The sequence below is a fragment of the Calliphora vicina genome, chromosome 1 (genome assembly GCF_958450345.1).
Source record: "Calliphora vicina chromosome 1, idCalVici1.1, whole genome shotgun sequence".
Lineage (NCBI taxonomy): Eukaryota > Metazoa > Arthropoda > Insecta > Diptera > Calliphoridae > Calliphora > Calliphora vicina.
In genome coordinates, this window is record NC_088780.1 from 28,813,050 (window position 1) to 28,834,850 (window position 21,801).

Below are 21,801 nucleotides of genomic sequence, written 5' to 3' on the forward strand. Positions count from 1 at the left end.
CAGGAAGCTCTGTTTTGCTAAAATACACAAAACTATTCGTATAATAATAAATATTTAAGTATAAATAAACGGAAATATTAAAGTTTCTTCTTATTATTTTTTTGAAATTAACTTTATTATGATTTTATTTTAGGTTTTTTTTTGTTAACATTTCTATTTTATCAGCACCAACTTTGCCCGACTAGTTTTTGGTAGAATTGTTTGCTAAATTCTTCAACGAAATTCTTTCTTTTTATTTGTATTTTTCTGCAGTTTTAAAATAGTTAAAATTATATTTTGAAATATGAGAAATGTGTAAAACTACAGAGTAATTATGGGTTGTATATGAAATAATAATTATATATATTTTTGGACTTTGTTACTGCTTTGTAGCATTTAATAAACTCGGTAAGTCTTTGTAAGCATTTTAAATTGGGGCAAATATATATAAGTTGCCAAATACAGTGGGCCTATCTGGGCTTGATTCAATATCAAATTTAGTTCGTATTGCTTGCCTTAATTTAGCAAGCAATAGTAAAATTTAGTAAAATTTCCCCCTTTCTTCATAAAATCAAATGTAATTCATTTTCACTTGTTATTACCTTTAGCCAACATTGAATTTATTAACCTAAAGTTCAAGCAAATTTGTATTTCCTTTTCCTTTTTAACATTCTTTAATCAATTTTTTTCTTCTCTTTCATTTCAGGTAATTTTTCCTTATTGTTAGATTTTTACTAGAAAAACATAAACAAGTCTGACATTTATATTGTAAGTATAGTTTTTTTACAAAAGTATCTCGTATCATGTTACTTGCAACACATTGTTACATATTTAGAAATCAGCTTATTATTACAGGTAATAGAAATAGCCCAGCTAACATTTAGCACTACACTCTAAAATCATACCCTACACCACCATAGTGGGGAGGGTCTAACACACACCTTAAAGTATACCGATCGACTTGAATCACTTTCCGAGTCGATTAAACGATGCCCGTCCGTCCGTCTGGCTGGCCATGTAAGCCTTGTGCGCAAACTACAGGTCGCAATTTTGAAGATATTTCGATAAAATTTGGTACATTTAATTCGTTCGGCCCAAGGACCAAGCCTATTGAAACTGGCTGAAATCGGTCCATTATTTCACCTAGCCCCCATACAAATGTCCTTCCGAAATTGGACTTTATCGGTCATAAATGTTTAATTTATATATGTATATCCACAAATTTCGCTCCGAATAAGTTTTATATACACGGAAATCATGTCACCAAATTTGATGATGAGCGGTCCATAATTAGTCATGGCTCCCATATAGACCCATGTTGTCAAACACTCAAAATTCAACATAAATATTAGACATAATAGACATAAATCACACGACTTAATTTCATGATGATCGGTCCATAATTGGTCATAGCTGCCATATAAGGCCCACTTCCGAAAATCACTTACGAATTTAAATTATTGATATTTCAAAAGAAAAATTGTTTTGCTCATTTACATAGTGTAGGGTATTATATGGTCGGGCTTGGTCGACCATACTTTCTTATGTGTTAGGGTATATATAAGTTTGTCATTCCGTTTGTAATTTCTACATTTTTCATTTGCGAACCCAAAAAGTATATATATTCTGAATCGTTATAGGTAGCGAAGTCGATATAGCCACGTCCGTCTGTCCGTATGTATGTTGAAATCAACTTTCCATAGCTCCTAAATAACTTACATCCATGATTCATACATCAATATGTCGGGAATTCTTTCGGATCGGTTGCTATTTAAAATCGACAAAATCGGCCCACAAATGGCTGAGATATAAGGAAAAACCCGGGAAAACCTCGATTGTTGGCCTGTTTTTGATCTATATCTGGATTAGTAAGTCATTATTATTTTTCCAAAAAAAAAATTTTTAAAAATTAAAAAAATAATTTGGAAAACCCTTTTTTAAAAAACAATTTCGAAAAGAAAAAATTTAAAAAAAAAATTTAATTTTGTTTACCTAAAAATATTCGTATATATACCCTTCTTCACCTTCGTGAGAAGGGTATATATAAGTTTGTCATTCCGTTTGTAATTTCTACATTTTTTCATTTCCGACCCTATAGATAGCAGAGGATCCTTATAGATAGCAGAGTCGATTAATCCATGTCCGTCTCTGTCTTTCCGTCTGTTGAAATCAATTTTCTGAAGATCCTAGATATCTTCGGGATCCAAATCTTCAATAATTCTGTCAGACATGCGTTCGAGAAGTTTGCTATTTAAAATCAGCAAAATCGGTGCATAAATAACGGAGATATGAGCAAAAAACACGGACAACATCGATTTTTGACCTATTTTTGATCTATATCTGGATTACTAAGTCATTAATATAGACAATATGGATATCTAATGATAGATATTTCAAAGTCCATTGCAACGATGTAGATAAGGCTATAGTAAGTTGGACCTACAATGGGTCAAAATCGGGAAAAATATTTTTTAACCCGAAAAAAAAATTTAAAAACTAAAAAAAAAAAATTTAAAAAAAAAAATTTTAAAAAAATTTGGAAAAAACTGTTTTTTAAAAAAATTAAAAAAAAATTTTAAAAAAAATTAAATTTTGTTTACCCAAAAATATTTAAACAAATTTATTTTTAAGAATAATTTGGTGAAGGGTATATAAGATTCGTCACGGCCGAATATAGCTCTCTTACTTGTTTTTTATTAATTATGTTCTCAAAACAATTGCTTTAAATTCCCCAACCTGTATCTATATTTCACTTGATTGCAATGCATTGGGTTCTTTAAGTGGTTTGTTAGTACAGCAACATTAAGCTAAATTTTTGTGTAAAAAATTTGTGCATAAATTTTAATATTGTTCTATAGCATGACATAATATTTACAGCTTTTAATACTCAAATTGGTTACTGATAATGTCATATGTAACATTCAATGCGCTCGAAAGAATTAATTCTAAATTCCATTTCTGAAATCGAAATAGATGTTATCTCTTAACCATTCTGTTAATGAATTAATTAGGAATCAGGTTTTAGATCCGTTTTAGAACATTTAAAGAATTTTGCCATCGATTTTTTTGGGCATATTTTGCTCTTAATAGCATATTTTTGCATTAATCAATTTTCTGCATCATATTTATGACATATTTTTCCTTTTGAGAACATATTTTCCGATTTAAATAATTTTTTTTTAGAATTTTTCTAATTTCTAATATAGCCCTGTCTGTCTGACCGACTGTATATTGAAATCAACTTTCCGTAGCCCACAAATAACCTACATACATGATTCATACATCAATATATCGGGAATTCTTCTGGCTCGGTTTCTACAAATGGCTGAGATATAAGCTAAACAACTAGTTATATCTGGATTACTTAATCATTGATATAAACAATATGGATATCTACTGATTGATATTTCTAAGACTTTTCCAACGACGTTTATAACACATTAGTAATTCGGACCTACGAAGTGTCAAAATCGGGAAAAATATTTTTTATATTTTGTACTTCAAATGAATTCATTCCTTGGAGAATTCATTCTTTATAGAATTAATTCCTTATTGAATCATTAAAATATTCTTAAATTTAAATTTTAACAATCAAAGGTTGAATGAATTCCTGTTATGAATAAATTATATTTAAATTAAAGTCTTTTGAATGATGATTACGAATTAGATGTTGGATTGGATTTGTGGAATGAGTGGCTGGTATTTTTTTAATTCCGAATTAAGATTTTTAGCCAATTAAGCTCAAATTGAATTAACTAATTCGAAGCTCTGCTTGCCACCCCTACGAAGGCAATCTGCAAAAATAAATTACAAAAACTGGAAGACTCAAAAATATTCTTTCATTAGGTTGGTTTTCTTTTCCAGCAAAAATCAATAATGTTTATAGTGAAATTTCATTTGGGTATTGTGTGCCATTAAACAGGATGTAATGTTTGAATTGCAAATCTTTGAAAACCCAACAAACAAAATTTCAAAAGGGTTTTGTAAGATTCATTTCCATGAATTGGTTTCATCAGTTATACTATACTTTCGGGCTACAAAAATTCTTCCTTACTTGCGTGTTTTGATATTAATGTATTTGTACTCTTCTTTGCAGTTTCGATTTTAGGCGATACTTCTCCAATTTCTCTGTTTCTCTTTAAAACCTTTGCAGGTGACTACGCTTGTAAAGTTATCTGCGTTGACAGCTGTTTTGTTTCAGGTGCATGTTGTACATTGCCAAGACGTGGATCAGGAAGCAGTCCTTTCTGGATACCTTTGCGCCTATGTATCCACAAAGTCTCTGAGGTTACCCTTGTGGAAGGATACCTAATTAAGGGCGATATCCTCTCGCTCTACTGCAAGACTTCGCTAGCTGTTGTACTCCATACCTTCCTAAACTAGGGTCCCCGGTGTCGTTATTCCCGTTAGACTCTCCTGATAATACCACTGCGAGGTATTTGTCTCCATTTGTGTTTGTTGTCAACCGTCATTCTTTCTCCTAGATGAAATACTAGTTCTGCTCGAATTGCGAAAAATCGTGGGCATCTAAACTTAGCGTGTTCTTTAAGAAACTAATGGAGATTAGTCTAAAAGTCCACCGACCTTTAGAGAAGTTTTCTATCAGATATGTTTACTCTCTGCATTTTTCCAATATTTTCTCGATTTTTCGAATTTCAATCCTTGTCTCTAGATTTTCAATTATAACTTTGCATATAAGGGGTAATTCTTTCGCAGTTATATCTGTGGTGGCGATTCCCGACTCAAAATTAGCTGCTGTTCCTGATATTGTCAGATCGACTCCCCGGATTTAGTTGCATAATATTCAATTCAATTTTCCTTTTCACCGTCCTTCAAGTCAACATTTTATGATGTGTAGAGATCTGTCAATATCCGTACATGTCTCTCTTTTTTCATTTTATCATATTTATTGGGTTTTTTTCCAGGTAGACAATTGCATTGTATCTTGGATATTTTAGTTTAACACCTTCTTGAAATAGCAACTACAAACAATGTCTGTGCCATACAAATCCATATGAAATTCCTTCATAAACTTTCAGAAAACTCATACTCATGCTGCTCAACATGCTTGAGCAAAATTTATGCAAACACAAGAAAACAAATATATATAAAGGGTTTTTCAATAGGTACGACGCATTTTGTTTTTAATATTTCTTGTCTAGGAGTGAAGTTGGCTTCGCAATTCATTTACAGTTTGAAAGGTCAGCCTATTTAATTGTGATAAACGCTTCAAGAACCTTCGCTTACGCCAATTTTCGGTCGACGAAACTGTCCAAAATGGATTTGTTCAAATATTCGGAACAATTTATGCATTGCATAGCCATAGGTGCACAACGCACAACTTTATCTAAAAAAAATTAACTTTAGGTGCGGTTCTCAAACCGGCGCCGTCATCAGTCTACTTTTTTTTAATGAAAATTGCGCGCCAACAACCCTCAACGGCAATCGCTACAGGGCCATGATACTGCAATATTTTTGGGACCAGCTCGACTCTAAGAACTTGGGTGCTATGTGTGTTCCAACAGGACAGTGCAATGACCCATTTAGAGTACGACACAATCGAATTATTGAAGACCAAGTTCGATCAGGAATAAATTCGTTTTTAGCTAACCTCCGTAGAATGGTAATAAATTGATTGATACAGAGTTTAAATATTTTTAGAATTATAGTTATCGAGATATCCAAAATTAATTATTTACATTGTGCACGACTACTACTGCAATCCCGACCACTTTCAGACAATCTCTGTAAAATGGTAAGAGAGCTATGCGGACAAAGTTTGAATAACCTTGCAATTATTACTTTGTATGGAAGGTGACTCACCTCCTTTTCCGACCCCTCCCATTTTGGTTCCCCAGATATTCGAAATCAATATTTACTCTGTATGGGAGATGCTACGCCCTCTAATCTAATTCCGTCTATATTCAGCTAAACTCCGCACAGTAATAACAAATTAATTCGTAAAAAGTTTAAACACTTTTACAATTATAGTTCTACAGATATTCGAAATTAATTATTTACTTTGTATAAGAAATTGATTCGTATGAAGTTTGAAAACCGCCACAATTATAGTTCTGCACATTTATAAAATAAATATTTACTTATGTACAATCCCAATAAGCATTTTTACTGGAATTCAAATTGAAAGCAAGTGTAATTAATTCAAGCCTTGAATTATAGTCAAGCAATTGAATTACAGATGTATTACACTTTATTTCAATAGCATTCTCCAGTAAAAAGGAAACATAAATTCAAGCCATATGTTTTTTGTTTGAAAAATAAATAAATTTTCAAATATTTTTCATGTCTAAAGCATAATTACATTTGCATTCAAGTCAAGTCAAATTCCAACAAAATGTTCAAGTGCTTGAATTTTTGGGGCTTTGGTGCTTACTGAGAATTACATATTTACCCCAATATGCATAAACAGTTTTTAAATTTGTCAAAGGTTTATAAAACAAATTTTGAATGGAAATATTGTTCATAAACCTTTGATAAATTTAAAAATTGTTGATGCATATGGGAGTTAGAAAACAAAAAAAAAAACACCTTCAAAATATAGTTTTTTAAGTGACTTTGAATTACTAAAGTCTTCTTCTTTGTTTTCTATAACAACTCTCACTTAAAACACTTTATTGTACTTTCTTTTGAAATAAAAATCATTTCCAATAACCAACCCACGAGTCTATAAATTTAAAAAAATGCGTTGCTTTTAATGAAAAACCCTTTACATAAGGCGTGAGATCGAAAAAATCTTAACCTAAAAATTTGATTTTTATAGTTCTAATCAATAGTGATGAATTTATGAAACTTTTCCGGAAATCCTTCCATTAAGTTTTTTATAGCGACAGAACACTTTGTTCGAACAGCTAGTCCATCTTGCCATACCAAGCAATATGCAGTTGCTTTTGGGTGCTAAACTTTTCTACAACAATCCCTCGAGCATCCGCAACATAAACTAGAACAGAACTGGAACAGAAAACTATTGACCCGGAAGCTGCGAAAAATTGTCCATATGTGTTTCGTCATCCTTTAAGCAGCAGGTATATTTATACCCTTCACCTTCGTGACAAGGGTATATATAAGTTTGTCATTCCGTTTGTAATTTCCTCAATATCATTTTCCAACCCTATATCTTTCTATATATAAATAAAAATTAAATGGTTTTTATTCGATTCGAAATTTTCAGGAGATGGTTTGTAAAGAAAAAAATTCTAAAATTCCGGGTAAAGTCCAAGTACTGAGCTAACTGGACTGCTTTCCTACCAGATGTGTTGGGAGCTCTTTTGAAAATGCTTTCTATTTATTGGCTTTAGAAACATCAGGTGGACCATTTTTTCTACCTGAACCAGGTTTTCTATCAACGGACAAGTTCTCCCGATACTGTTTAATAACATTCGAATCAGTTTGACGCAAACCTTTGATTGTTTGTCCAACTTTTTGTAGATCCAAGTTCGGTTTAGTTGAAAATATTTAATAATTTTAGTACGAACTTTTTTCTAGTCACACATTTTAATCAGATTAACAACAAATGAACATAATTGACATTAAAAATCAAAAAAAAAAAATCAAATAACACTTGGGTTAAAAGTTTTCAGGAAAATCGTGTGTTCAGGTTTTTTCGATTTCACTCTTTATGTAACAGATACTTACCCAATAGTTCTTCATTGACTACAAAAGACAGTAATTTTCACTAATGTCTAATTATTTAGGTCATTTGATATGTATACACTAATTGTAAAGAATTGATAAGCCAATTGGTTACTTTATACATCCCAGGTAATCTAGCGAGAAGTCAATCGTCACTTTAGGGTCTATAAGTAATCGAGCATTTAGTCACTTTAATGTTTTTCTATACTGCACTTTGCAAAGAAGTTATTTAACACACCAAAATTAGTCTATTGGAGAGTCAATTGTCACCAAGTATCATTATGTAATGCGGAGTTTACTCTTTGTTATTTATTTAGGGCCAATTTACTTACGCCTAGGACATGCAGATAACTAGTCCCCAATTGGCAGGGAAAATATCTAAATCGAAACATTAGCCAGAACTGTTGGGTATGTAGTATATGTACGCCGAATACACCTACATAAGTCAGGCACTGGAACTGAAGATAATCAAACGTTTTGTATTGCATTGTATTGTTGTATGACTGAGTAGATTTCTTTATTTTATGCATCGGCAAATTTTCTTGTATGTATTCGCTCTGTCTACTTAAATGTGATTGTATGACATTTTCATAGATATACAATAATTTATCTTAATACAAAACTATATAAATATGCACATGCATGCATCGAATATTCTACCAGACACACGTACTTATAGTGTTCAAATATTCAAATAAACATGCACACACACATGCACTTAAATTTATGTACCCGGCAGTTCTAGGAGACAGGCCCGAACTGGTGATGTTACCCATCATTTAGGGTGGGAACTAGTTACTTCAATAGCTATGTGACTAGTTATTTTAATACGTGCATGTCAATTGACCCTTTTTGATTACAATGAGATTGTCCGGTAGCTGGTCCAAAGTAGTTAACGCATTGGATTCACATACTGGTTGCATAGCTTCAGTTACCTTATTACCAAACTGGCTAATTGATATATCATAGACAGTCTAATAAAGGATTGCTTGTAAACAAACCTTCCACCGACAACTCTCCAATGGATGGTTTTCTAAAGTGCAGTAAAAAATAAACGTTTAAAGTGATTTCACTATAGGTTACTGAGAGACACTAAAGTGACTATTGACTTCATGTTATGTTACATAGGATATCAGTATACTTAAGCAAAAATAAAAATAAACTGTATGAGAATTATATCAAAACAATTTTTATAAAAACGTGTAAAAAATGTTTAAAGTGACTACTCTCTAGATTACTAAGAGACACGTAGGTGACAAATGTCTATACGTTAGATTACCTGGGATGTATAAAGTAACCAACTGACTTCTCTCAGCACTACAAAGAGCACATGCTTGTCAAATGACCTAAAATATATAAATTGGACTTTTGTGACAATTACTGTCTTTAAGGGATACATTGACTACTTGCTTAACTGCTGGGCAATATTTCTGCCTGCTTTCACAGCATTGAAGGTGCAAAAGAAAATGAATTTTCGTTTTCTATACATTCTCTCAATAAAATTTATGCAATTTGTATTTCTGTTCACAAATTCATTTGATTGTCTATGTAGTTGTATGCATTTTTGTGCAAGTATTCGTTTGTGTACGAGTATTTGCAGTATTGTGTCTATATTTAATAGCATTTTTTCCATACATTTGTAAATAGTTCAGAAAAGTGTTTTAACATACTCAGACATACGGGGAGTTGTATATTAGGGTGGCTCTTTTTTGGGGGACTTTTGGACGATTTCTGATCCAAAAAGCAATGCTATTCATCACAACAACTGTCCTCACAACAATTTTTATATATTATGAAATAATAATTTGAAATCTGTTGTAAATATTTTTCACACATTCAAATAATTCGCCTCATCCTAATATTTGCATTCATCCATTCATTTTGTAATACACAACAATAGTTGTGTACCATGACAAAACAGAATATTATTTGGATTTAGATTTATACGCACTGTTTGATTTATAGATCTCTAGTAAAATATTTATTTATTTATTTTCTATCCAAAAGTATTTTATTTGTCACATCCGCATTTAGTGTAAAATACATCATATACATGTGTATTGATTGTATGTAAGGATTATTCTGCTTGTGTTTATTTTCTAAATAATTTTATTTCTGTTGTTTGTTATTGGAAAATTGGATTTAACAGGTGATTGCTGCTAATGGTATAATTGAAATATTTAATAGTAAAAATAAAAGATGAAAGTTGAAAAATTCGTAAAATCAAATTTCAGTTGACAGAAATAAATGTTCATTCATAAAATAGTTAAAATTTATTTGGAAATATGTATAGGAAAAAATATTAAAAATATTTAAGCTAGTTTTACACTATGTGAGCATTCATTTGAGTTGAATATTGAAAAATTAAATAGATGATATATAAGAGTACAGTAAAAAAACAATATTTTAATTTTTCCTTTGTATACCCTACACCACCATAGTGGGGAGGGTATTATGCGTTTGTGCAGATGTGTGTAACACCCAAAAATATTGGTCTAACACCCACCATAAAGTATACCGATCGACTTAGAATCACTTTCTGAGTCGATTAAACGATGTCCGTCCGTCCGTCTGGCTGTCCATGTAAACCTTGTGCGCAGAGTACAGGTCGCAATTTTTAAGATATTTCGATAAAATATGGTACATATAATTTTTTTGGCCCAAGGACGAAGCCTATTGAAACTGGCTGAAATCAGTCCATTATTTCACCTAGTCCCCATAAAAATGTCCTCTCGAAATTGGACTTTATCAGTCATAAATGTTTAATTTATAAATGTATCTCCACAAATTTCGGTCCATAATTAATCATAGCTCCAATATAGACCCGCTTCCGAAAATCACTTTAACGTGCTTAAATCACTTAAAAATGTTGGTATATACACAAAATTCAACATAAATAACTTTCATATAGACATAAATCACACGACCTAATTTTATGGTGATCGGTCCATAATTGGTCATAGCTCCTATATAATGCCCACTTCCGAAAATCACTCACGAATATAAATTATTGATATTTTAAAAGAAAAATATTTTTACTCATTTACTTGGTGTAGGGTATTACATGGTCGGGTTTGACCGACCATACTTTCTTAATTGTTTTATATTAAATCTTTTTACCCAGCTCTGCACCTGTGATATGTTGATACATAATTTGGGTCCATCGGATATCTGGGGATTTTGCTGTTTTTTTTTTTTGGAAAAAGTAGTAGAAAAAATACATTTTTAAAAAAATTGTTTTTGAAATAAAACAAAGAAAATTTATGAATTTAATTTAAAAAATACCTTTTTTTATAATTTTAAAAATTTTAGTAAAAAGTACTTTTTTGAAAAGTAGTCGAAAAGGTACTTTTACACTAAATCAAATATAATTGATTGATTTAATTAAAAATACTACATTTTTTATTTTTTTTTTAAATTATTAGTAAAAAAGTACCTTTTTGGGAAATTAATTGAAAATATACTTTTTTGAAAAGTGTACCTTTGTACTAAAATAAATATAATTGGATGATTTAATAAGAAAAATACATATTTTTTTAATGTTTTTCGGAAAAAGTAGTATAAATAGTGCTTTTTGAAAAAGTAGTAGAAAAAGTACTTTATTTTGAAAAGTATAAGCGCTAAATAAAAATAATTGATTGATTTTATTTAATTAAAAATATGTCGTGTTTTAATATTTTTAAAATTATTTGTAAAAAAGTGCTTTTTTTAAAAAAAGGTAATTGAAAATGTACTTTTCTGAAGAAAGTAGTTTTTCATTAAAACAACAATAATTGATTGATTGATTTAATTAAAAATACTAAATTTTTTTAATATTTTTTAAATAATTAGTAAAAAAGTACTTTTTTAAAAAATTAATTGAAAATGTACTTTTTGGAAAAAAGAAATTTATCACTAAAACAACATTAACTGGTTGATTTAATTAAAAAATACATAGTAGTACTTTAAGAAAAAGTTGCGCTAGTTGAAATAGTACTTTTTTAAATATTTTTGAAATAAATAGTAAAAAGTACTTTTTTGGAAAAGTAATTGATAATGTACTTTTTGGAAAAAAGTGCATTTTTTGATATAATTGGTTGACTTAATTATAATAAATTTATATTTTTAATGTTAATAGAGAAAGTAGTAAAAATAGCACTTGTTTGGGAAAAGTAGTAGAAAAAGTACTTTTTCACTAATACAAAGATAATTGATAGATTTATTTATAAAAATAATTTTTTCTTTTGCTTTTTTATAAAAATAGTAGAAAAGGTACTTTTTGAAAAAGTAGTAGAAAAAGTACCTTTGTACCAAAACAAAGATAATTGTTTGATTTAATTAAACAAATACTTAGTTTTTTTAAATATTATTGGAAAAAGTAGTAACAATTGTGTTTTTTTGAGCAAAAGTAGTAGAAAAAGTACTTTTTGGGAAAAGTAGTAGCACTAAAAAAAATATAAAAATAATAATTAATTAAAAATCGTTTTTTTGAAATTATTTCTAAAAAGTACTTTTTTGGAAAAGTTATTGAAAATTTACTTTTTGGAAAAATGAGCATTTGTACTAAAACAACTATAATTGGTTGATTTAATTAAAATAAAACTTAGTCTTTTTATTGTTAGTAGAAAAAGTAGTAAAAATAACGCTTGTTTGTGAAAAGTAGTAGAAAAAGTACTTTTGCTATAATGCAAAGATAATTGATAGATTTAGTTATAAAAGTATATATTTTTAATATTTTAGGAAAAATTAGTAAAAAAGTGCTTTTTAGGAAAAATAGTAGAAAAGGTACTTTTTGAAAAAGTAGTTGAAAAAGTACTTTTGCACTAAAACAAAGATAATTGCTTAATTTAATTAGACAAATACTTAGTTTTTTTTAATATTTTTGGAAAAGGTAGTAACAATTGTTGTGTTTTTTTTTTGGAAAAAGTAGTAGAAAAGGTATTTTTTTACAAAAGTAATTTTGCACCAAAACAAATTCAATTGATAGATGTAAATAAAAAAATACTTTTTTTAAAAATATGTAACAAAGTGCTTTTTAGAAAATGTAGTAGAAAAAGTACTTTTTTGAAAAAAGTAATTTTGCACCAAAACAAAGATATTTGTTTGATTTAATTAAACAAATACTTAGTTTTTTAATATTTTTGGAAAAAGTGGTAACAATTATTTTTTTGTTTTGAGAAAAGTAGTAGAAATGGTACTTTTTTGCAATAAAAAAAAAATTAGTTGATGGTTGTAAATAAAAATTTTTTTTTTTTTTAAAAAGTAGTAAAAAAGTGCTTTTTTGGGAAAAGTAGTGGAAAAAGTGGTAACAATTTTGTTTTTTTTTTAGGAAAGTAGTAAAAATGTTACTTTTTTAACAAAAGTTGTTTTGCACTAAGACAAATTCAATTGATAGATATAAATAAAAAAAATACTTTTTTTTGGAAAAAGTAGTAACAAAGTGATTTTTGGGAAAAGTAGTAGGAAAGCTCTTTTTTTAAAAGTAGTAAAAACCATGGCAGAACAAGCAAGGTACAATTATTAGAAAGTACGTTCTCAATTATACATTCCCTATAACGTCAAACAAAAGAAAATTAGAAAAAAACAAAACGAAATGTCTAAGACAAAAATAAATTAATTAAACAAATTTTTGTGTATTTACTTTTTTTCGTGAAATATTCAATTGAAATTAAATTTTTTACAAATAAATATGTGTTAGTTTTAATATAACGTGCAAAACATTGCGAAAACAAAATAAAAAGTGATGAGAGTAAATGCGTCATTTGACGTTGTAGGGGTAAATATTGAAAACTCTCCCTAATAATTGTACCTGGTGGTTCTACCATGGTAAAAACTAAATATTTTTAATATAAAGTAATTAAAACGATTTTAATCAAACTTTTTTATAAATTTAGCCTTAATGATCTCATATTATAGATTTGGTTATAATATTTGGTTGTTTATATCGTAATTTATATCTATTAACTATAACTGTATCTATTTCTGTTGCTAGAACCAAACAAATCTATCTATACAATTGAATTATTAAATTGGATCCATAACATAATCTGTTTCAAACAGGTTAGTTAGACGGCTAATTTCCTGAATGTTTATATCCTGTCCTATAATTTCTACATCCAATTTGACCACGACTATTTATTGTTATTAATTTTTGTTTAATAAATTTCCGTTTAACAACTTTTCAATGCACATTTCAACAAACAGACAAAAGAGAGAAAAAAGAGAAACATAAAAAACAAGTTTTAAAATAATTTCCATAAAATGTACTTAAAATTCTTAGCAATTGCATATTTTTGTGTGCAAAGTTTACATACCCTGACACTCATTATCATAAACATTTTTTAACAATCACATCAAGTGCTACAGCTACCAGTAACAGCCAGCAAGCTGGGAGCAGCAAACGTGGCAACAAACCAACCTAGTATCATCAGCAGTAACATATTTGTGAAGATTATGCATGTGTTTCGCTCTGTTTTGGGAGAAAGGGGAAGGAAGAATAATGTTTATCATGTTCAGCAATAATGTCGACAATAATAAAAACATAAAAAACAACTATAACAGGCAGCAGGAACAAATTTCAGTAGCACAGACACATACATACTTACTGTGGCAGCAGCAAATGCTTATAAATGGCACATTAAAAAAAATTGTTCACATATGTGTTGGTTTGTCTCATAATTTTAATGTCTGTTGTCTTCTCTCAACTGCAGAAGTGTTTGTGGTTGAACACAAACAGATTCTATACATCTTTTTGTTTTTTTTGCCCTGGTTCTTTCATTTTGGGTCATTTCATTTGGTTTGTCGGGTATTAAACATTTCAAATATTTTACTATTTTTTTTTGTGGAAATTAATGACAGTTTAATGTAGAAATATTGAAATGAAATGTGTGGACTTTATATAATTTAATAGAAAAAATCCCCTAAAGTATGCTAAAGTATTTATTTTAATATGTACATACCAGCTTGAGTTTGTCTAGCAGACTGCTTGTGTGCTAGTGTTTTGCTACTAAAAAGTTTAGCATACTTTGTTGGTGAATTATTTGCAACAAAAAAAAAAAAAATTGAAGCATATCCTTTAGGGTAAAAAATGGTTAAAACAAAGCAAAACTAGATTTATATTTGTTTTTTGGTATTTTTAAGTTTATAAAAAGGGTTTTGTGGTAAGTTTGTTCTTTTTTTTGTACAAAAAAGAAAACTTTAGAGACTGACAATATGTTACAGAACAAATAAATAACAAATAAGTAGCATATTTTTGGGGTATATTTAGTAATTAATATTAAAAAAATTACGAACATTTTTTAAAATTCTTTTTATAATGAATTGTTTTAGTTTCTTATGTGTATTTACTATTTGTTTTTATTACTCTCTCTTTTCAGGTAATTAAATTTTATTATGTGATTGTTGATCAAAGTCTTGATAATTTCAAACTTTTAATTTGTAAGTATTTATTGGAAATTAATACTTAATGTTATATTAATAATAATGAATAAATGACTAAAAATGTGGGATTTACAATAGATGACCTATCTTTTGAATGCGATTTTTGTTTTTAATATTTTTAAAATGTCATTTTGAAGTGTACATATCTGTCATTATACCCTCCACCATGAGTGGCAAGGGTATATATAAGTTTGCCATTCCGTTTGTAATTTCAACATTTTTCATTTGCGACCCCACAAAGTATATATATTCTGGTTCGTTATAGATAGCGAAGCCGATATAGCCATGTCCCTCTGGCCGTTTGTATGTTGAAATCAACTTTCCGTAGCCCCTAAATAAGTTACATACATGATTCTTTCATCAATATGTCGGGAATTCATAAGGCTCGGTTGCTCGAAATAATCGGCTTACAAATGGCTGAGATATAAGAAAAAACCTGGAAATTTTTGGCCTAGTTTTGATCTATATCTGGATCACTAAGTCATTAATATAGACAATATGAATATCTAATGATAGATATTTCAAAGTCCATTGCAACGATTATAAGGCTATAGTAAGTTGGACCTACAATGGATCAAAATCGGGAAAAATATTTTTTAACTCGAATTTTTTTTTTCATAAAAAAGTTTTATGTCATAAATTCTTTTTCCAAATTTTTTTTTTTAAAAATAAAAAAAAAAATTCTAAAAAAAAAATAAAATTTTGAAAAATATTTTTTAACTCGAATTTTTTTTTCATAAAAAAAAAATTTTGTCATAAATTCTTTTTAAATTTTTTTTTTAAATAAAAAAAAAAAATTCGAAAAAAAATTTTTTGTCATAAATTCTTTTTAAATAAAAAAAAAATTGAAAAAAAAAAATTAAATTTTGTTTACCTAAAAAATATTTAAAAAAAAAAATTATAAGTATAGAGTAACTTCGGGTAATGTGGACTACCGTTTTGTTTCTTCTAAATTTTGGCCACAATATATATGGATATTAAAAAAGTTGTGAAGCAATATATTAGCTAATATATTCCCTAATTGTTTTTGCAGTTGAAAATTTTTTCCGTCAAAGGATAAAAAAATTATGTGAAAATATTGTAAGGAACCCAAAAACCAGCATTAAAAAAATTGGAGGGTAATATGGACCACTATATGAGGGTAATGTGGACTAGTATTTAATACATAAAATTCATGAACCAGCTAATCATGAATGATTAAAAAATTTAATTTCAATATATTTTTATTAATACAAACTAAAAAGTCGCGTTCTTGGCTTAGATATATTGCTTACAAAGTACATAGTTATTGTCGGGTAATATGGACCAGTAGTACATAATCAAGAAATTTAAGTGGTCCACATTACACGAACTTGGGTTACAGTGGTAAAAAAATATTTTTAACTAATAATCTAAATGTGCTTAAATTCTTACCAAATATATGCAAAACTACGTGTCCACTTTAACTATATAAAACAACCAAACATTAAATTCTACAAAGTAACTGTACCAAATTTTGTTTCTTACTTGAGCCGAAAAAAATGTTGAGCACGCGCATTAATTTCAATACAAGAATAAATAGCCAACATATCAATTACTCATGAAAGCAAATGTGCAATTGTCGTTTCAAACAAATTGTAAAATGTACGACAAATCAGTTTTATCATACCTTCAATAGTTTCTGAAAAAATACACTAGTCCACATTAGACGCATAGTCCACAATACCCGAAGTTACTCTAGTATAATAAGATTCGGCACAGCTAAGATTCGGGAGCTACTCAAGCAACAATTTCAGAATGTGCGGCAGGTTTCATCCAAAAGCAGGGAAATTGGGTACCATACGAATTAAAGCTGAGAGACCTTGAAATACGATTTTGCAGGTCCGAAATGATGCTTTGCACCGAATCATTTCATGCGATGAAAAAGGTATCCATAACTCGAAGAGTGAGAGATCGTATATGAAGCCTGGCCAATCGGCCAAATATTTTTTTAAAAACAAACACAAACTGCGAAGCGTTTTGCTGGTCTACAGATACACCCAGAGTCTCTGACGATAAACGAACCCGTAACCCTCAGATTAATAGTCCAGCACACTATCGACTGGTCTATCGGGGCAACATGACGCAATGCTCTGTATTTGGTGGGAGCAATAGGGTCCTATCTGACCGCACCACCGCAGGGAACCTGTTCCGAACGCAAATGATTCGTTTGAACCAGTTTTGGCTAAAAACACCCAGAATATGCGGCCAAACATGAAACGGAAATATTCCATCATGATAACACTCGGCCACATATTGCAATACCTATTAAAAACTATTTATAATGAAGTGGTAGGAATGATTCGCCTTGCCCGCCCTTTAGTCCAGACCATGCCCCTTCTGACTACTATTTGATTCGATCGAAGTAGAACGTTCTCGCTTCACTTTGTAACAGAGTTTCCGAAATTGGATTGATTCGTTATTGGCCTCAAAAGATGAGCACTTCGTTTGGCTCGTAATCCATATGTTGCCAGAAACAATGGCCAATAGAATTGTGCGATAAACGAACCGGTTCATATATACAGTGCTAAAGAGGAAAAGGAAGGGACCGACAAATTAACCGGTTTTTACAGAATTGGTTGAAAAATTAACCGGTTCATATAGAGTTGTGATAAATTAACCGGTTCCTATATAATGGGGTGTAAAACGAATCGGTTCAAACAGAATAGTGGAAAAAATTAACCGGTTCATACAGAATGTGTTGATATATTTAAAAATACAAGGCCTGACTCATTCATTCACTCACTCAATCATGACTGATAAAGTGAATGAGTGAGTAAGTGAATGAGTCAGCCCTTGTATTTTTAAATCTATAGATTTTTTAAAAAAGGCCCAAAAAGTCGATCGTACGTATACTTTAGTAACTGTGTGTATATAGTCTTTAAAAATAAAAGGTTTTTTTTAGAATAGAGTGAAAAATTAATCGATTCATATGGAATAGAGCGAACAGTGTGATAAATTAACCGGTTCCTATAGAATGGGGTCTAAAATAAACCGGTTCAAAATGAATAGTGGGAAAAATTGACCGGTTCAAACAGAATAGTGGGAAAAATTTATCGGTTTATATATACAGTGTTTAAAAATAAACGTTTTTTTTAGAATAGAATGAAAAATTAACCGGTTCATATGGAATAGAGTGAACAATGCACCTTTTGATATGGAATAGTAAGTAAGGTTCGTATAGAATAGTATCAAAAATTAAGCGGTTCATATAAAATAGTGAGAAAAATTAACCGGATCATATATTAAGGTCATCGTTTTTAATTTTTCTATTAGAAAACCCAAATATGAAATGATTCTGATCTAGAGTGCGCTCTGATATATTAAAGCCTTATTAAATTTAATATCAAAACAACAAAAGATAAACAAATTTAATTTTTATTAATGCAGTATTTTATGTATATAAGCCATAACATCACTTATGTCAAGTCCTAATTATGTCTTTATATAAAATCCTCAAATCAACGTAACAGATTTCGAAGGATATACATTCAATTCCAACAAAAGAGCACCGCCACGCCACATCTGCCGGCATGTACCAACAATCTGCAATGTTTAAAGAGTCATAAAAACGGAAACGAACAAAAAAGACATTAAAAAAAACTATACAATATGTTTTGCTTGTAAGCCATTAACTTTTCAACCAAAATAAAAATACACACTGAAAAGGACATGAAATAAAATAGGAATAAGCTGTAAAAAAAAATAACTAAAAAGAATGAGCAGAGTTACAAATATATAAAAATCTCAAGGGTTCCATTGTGAGTGAGTCCGTCCGTCCGTCTGTCTGTCTGTCCTGCAAACCCAGTGACATTTAAATACGCGACGACCTCTTATCACAAGTATAAAAAAAATGTTTGACATTCTTGCGTACATTTTTTTTTGGTACTAAAATTGTACTCTCCCAAGGCATACAAAATACAAACATACGTACACAAGTCCATACAATGTGCATAAAAAGCTGAAAACAAAAACACTACAAACTACAACAAGAGGAATTTTTCAAATATTTCTAACGTTTGACATTTTAATCAAGCGCCTTGGTTGCTGTTGTGCTGCTGATGATGATACTTCTTACTGTTGCTGTTGCTGCAGTGTTTTTAGAAAATTTATTTGGTTGCCTCATCGGTTGCGATTCATGTCTCCCTGGTGTATAATGATAATGATGATGGAACGAACATTCATCATCATTATCAGCGGCAATGTCATCATCATTATCCGCAAAATATTTCATTGAAATTATAATGAAAATGTAAATGATGATGTTTCCTTCGGTCACAACTATTAAATAAAAGTTTTTCATTTCAGTAGCAGTGTTTTTTTTTTGTTGCCTCTTTCTCTTATTTTCATTTAATGAATGCGTCATGAATAATGAAAAGAAATTGTTTTTATAAATTGAAATTGGTGCAAGGAATGATGGCGCCTCCTCCACCTCTTTCTTCTGCTTCTCCTACTCCCCCATGATTTTTTGTTGTTGTTGACAAAGTGCTATGACAAACTGATTCCAACTTTAAAGGCCAAGAGAAAAATAAATATTTGTATTGGAATTTCGTGTTCGTTGTTATGCGACCATTATGTTGACGCCATTCATAGGGTTAAGCAGTGTTTTGAAGTTGTCTTTTTTTTTTGCTTTTGTTTCTTTGTAGCCCGCCCCGTGATCAAATTATTGAACCAACAACAATGTAAATGAAATGCGAGAAAAATTCCTTAAAAGTATTAACAAATATTTTAATGCGTTGGGATGCCAATGACAAACAATATGTCAACATTGACAATTGATTTAACAAGTGGAGTATAACAGGGAAATGCTAGGCTACACGCCAACATTAAAGAATGGCAGACGATTTTATTTTTTTTTTCCCCAATAAGCGGTTTCTTTTCAATTTTTTGTTTGTAGCTTTTGCCTCTTTCTTGATTAAGTTTTATGTTTATTTTAATTTGATTGAAATAAAACCGTAAACCATGAATAGTCAAGTATTATAGCCCTCTCTCTCTCTCTCTCTCTCTATCTCTCGCTGTTTCCTTTCTTCTTTGCCACTACTGGTAAAGCCTAAATGTATACCATAGTTTTGTTAACATATTTAATATTCGCCTATGTAGGCAGCCAGGCAATCATTGCAGTTGCCATACTTGAAATGGAATTTTTGATTAACCACGTTGGCTTTTTCCACTTGGCAAAGCAAATGGGTCAAGATATATTTTTTAGCTTTTTAATTTTGGGATTAATTTGCATAGAAGCCCCGCTGAGATTTAAAAATTAGCCACTTCAGAGTGAAAATGTTGAATTATTAATGGATTAAAAATAGAGATTTAACAAGAAAAATTTTATGTTAATATTAATGAAGAAATGTGGTTGGATAAAGGGTTAATCCAACTAAATGACTTTGGAACTAATACAATAGAAACCGGTTCATATAGAATAAATTGAGAAAATAACCGCTTCATATAGAATATTGTGGAAAATGAATCGGTTCATAGAGAAAGAGTGACAAATTAAACGGTTTTTATAGAATAGAGTGAAAAACGAATTGGTTCTTATAAAATTGACTGAAAAATTAACCGAATCTTATATTATGGTGTGAAAAATTAACAGGATTATATAAACTAGTGTGAAAAATCAATCGTTTCGTATATAAAATGTTTAAATTGTATTAAATGGTTCAGAAGAATAGTGTCAAATATCTACTGGTTCATTTAAAATTTGAAAAATTGCCCCTTTCTTATAGAATAGTGAGAAAAATTAACCGATTATTCTAAAATAGAGTGAAAAATTAACCGGTTCATTTAGAAAACATTTAAAAATGAACCGGCTAATTTAGAATAGAGTCCTAAAATTAGCCATTTATTTGGAATTTAGTGAAAAATGAAGTGATAAATTTAGAATATAGCATGAAATGAAGCGGTTCATTTAGAATATAGTGACAAATCAACCGGTTCATTTAGAATTCAGAATAAAGTGAAAAATTAATAGGTTTAGAATACAGTAAAAATGATTCGGTTCATTTTGAATAGAGTGAAAAAAGAACCGATTCATATAGAATATTCTGAAAAAAGAACCGGTTCATTTAGAATAGAGTGACAAATGAAACGGTTCATTTAGAACAGAGTGACAAAGGTACTGGTTCATTAAAAATAAATTGAAAAAATAACTGGTTCATTTAGAATAGAGTGACTAACGAACTGGTTCATTTAGAATAGAGTGATAAACGAACCGGTTCATTTAGAATAGAGTGAGAAATGAACCGGTTCATTTAGAATAGAGCGAGAAATGAACCGGTTCATTTAGAATAGAGTGAGAAATGAACCGGTTCATTTAGAATAGAGTGAGAAATGAACCGGTTCATTTAGAATAGAGTGAGAAATGAACCGGTTCATTTAGAATAGAGTGAGAAATGAACCGGTTCATTTAGAATAGAGTGAGAAATGAACCGGTTCATTTAGAATAGAGTGAGAAATGAACCGGTTCATTTAGAATAGAGTGAGAAATGAACCGGTTCATTTAGAATAGAGTGAGAAATGAACCGGTTCATTTAGAATAGAGTGAGAAATGAACCGGTTCATTTAGAACATAGTAAGAAATGAACCGGTTCATTCAGAATAGAGTGAGAAATGAACCGATTCATTTAGAATAGAGTGAGAAATGAACCGGTTCATTTAGAATAGAGTGAGAAATGAACCGGTTCATTTAGAATAGAGTGAGAAATGAACCGGTTCATTTAGAACATAGTAAGAAAT

General features: G+C 29.9%; 1 protein-coding gene across 1 annotated transcript in view; it reads left to right on the forward strand.

Annotated features, from left to right (window-relative positions):
• Positions 1-21,801, forward strand: part of Hs6st (heparan sulfate 6-O-sulfotransferase) — a 408,721-nt gene that overhangs the window by 189,001 nt on the left and 197,919 nt on the right. The gene's annotated exons all lie outside the window — the stretch shown is intronic.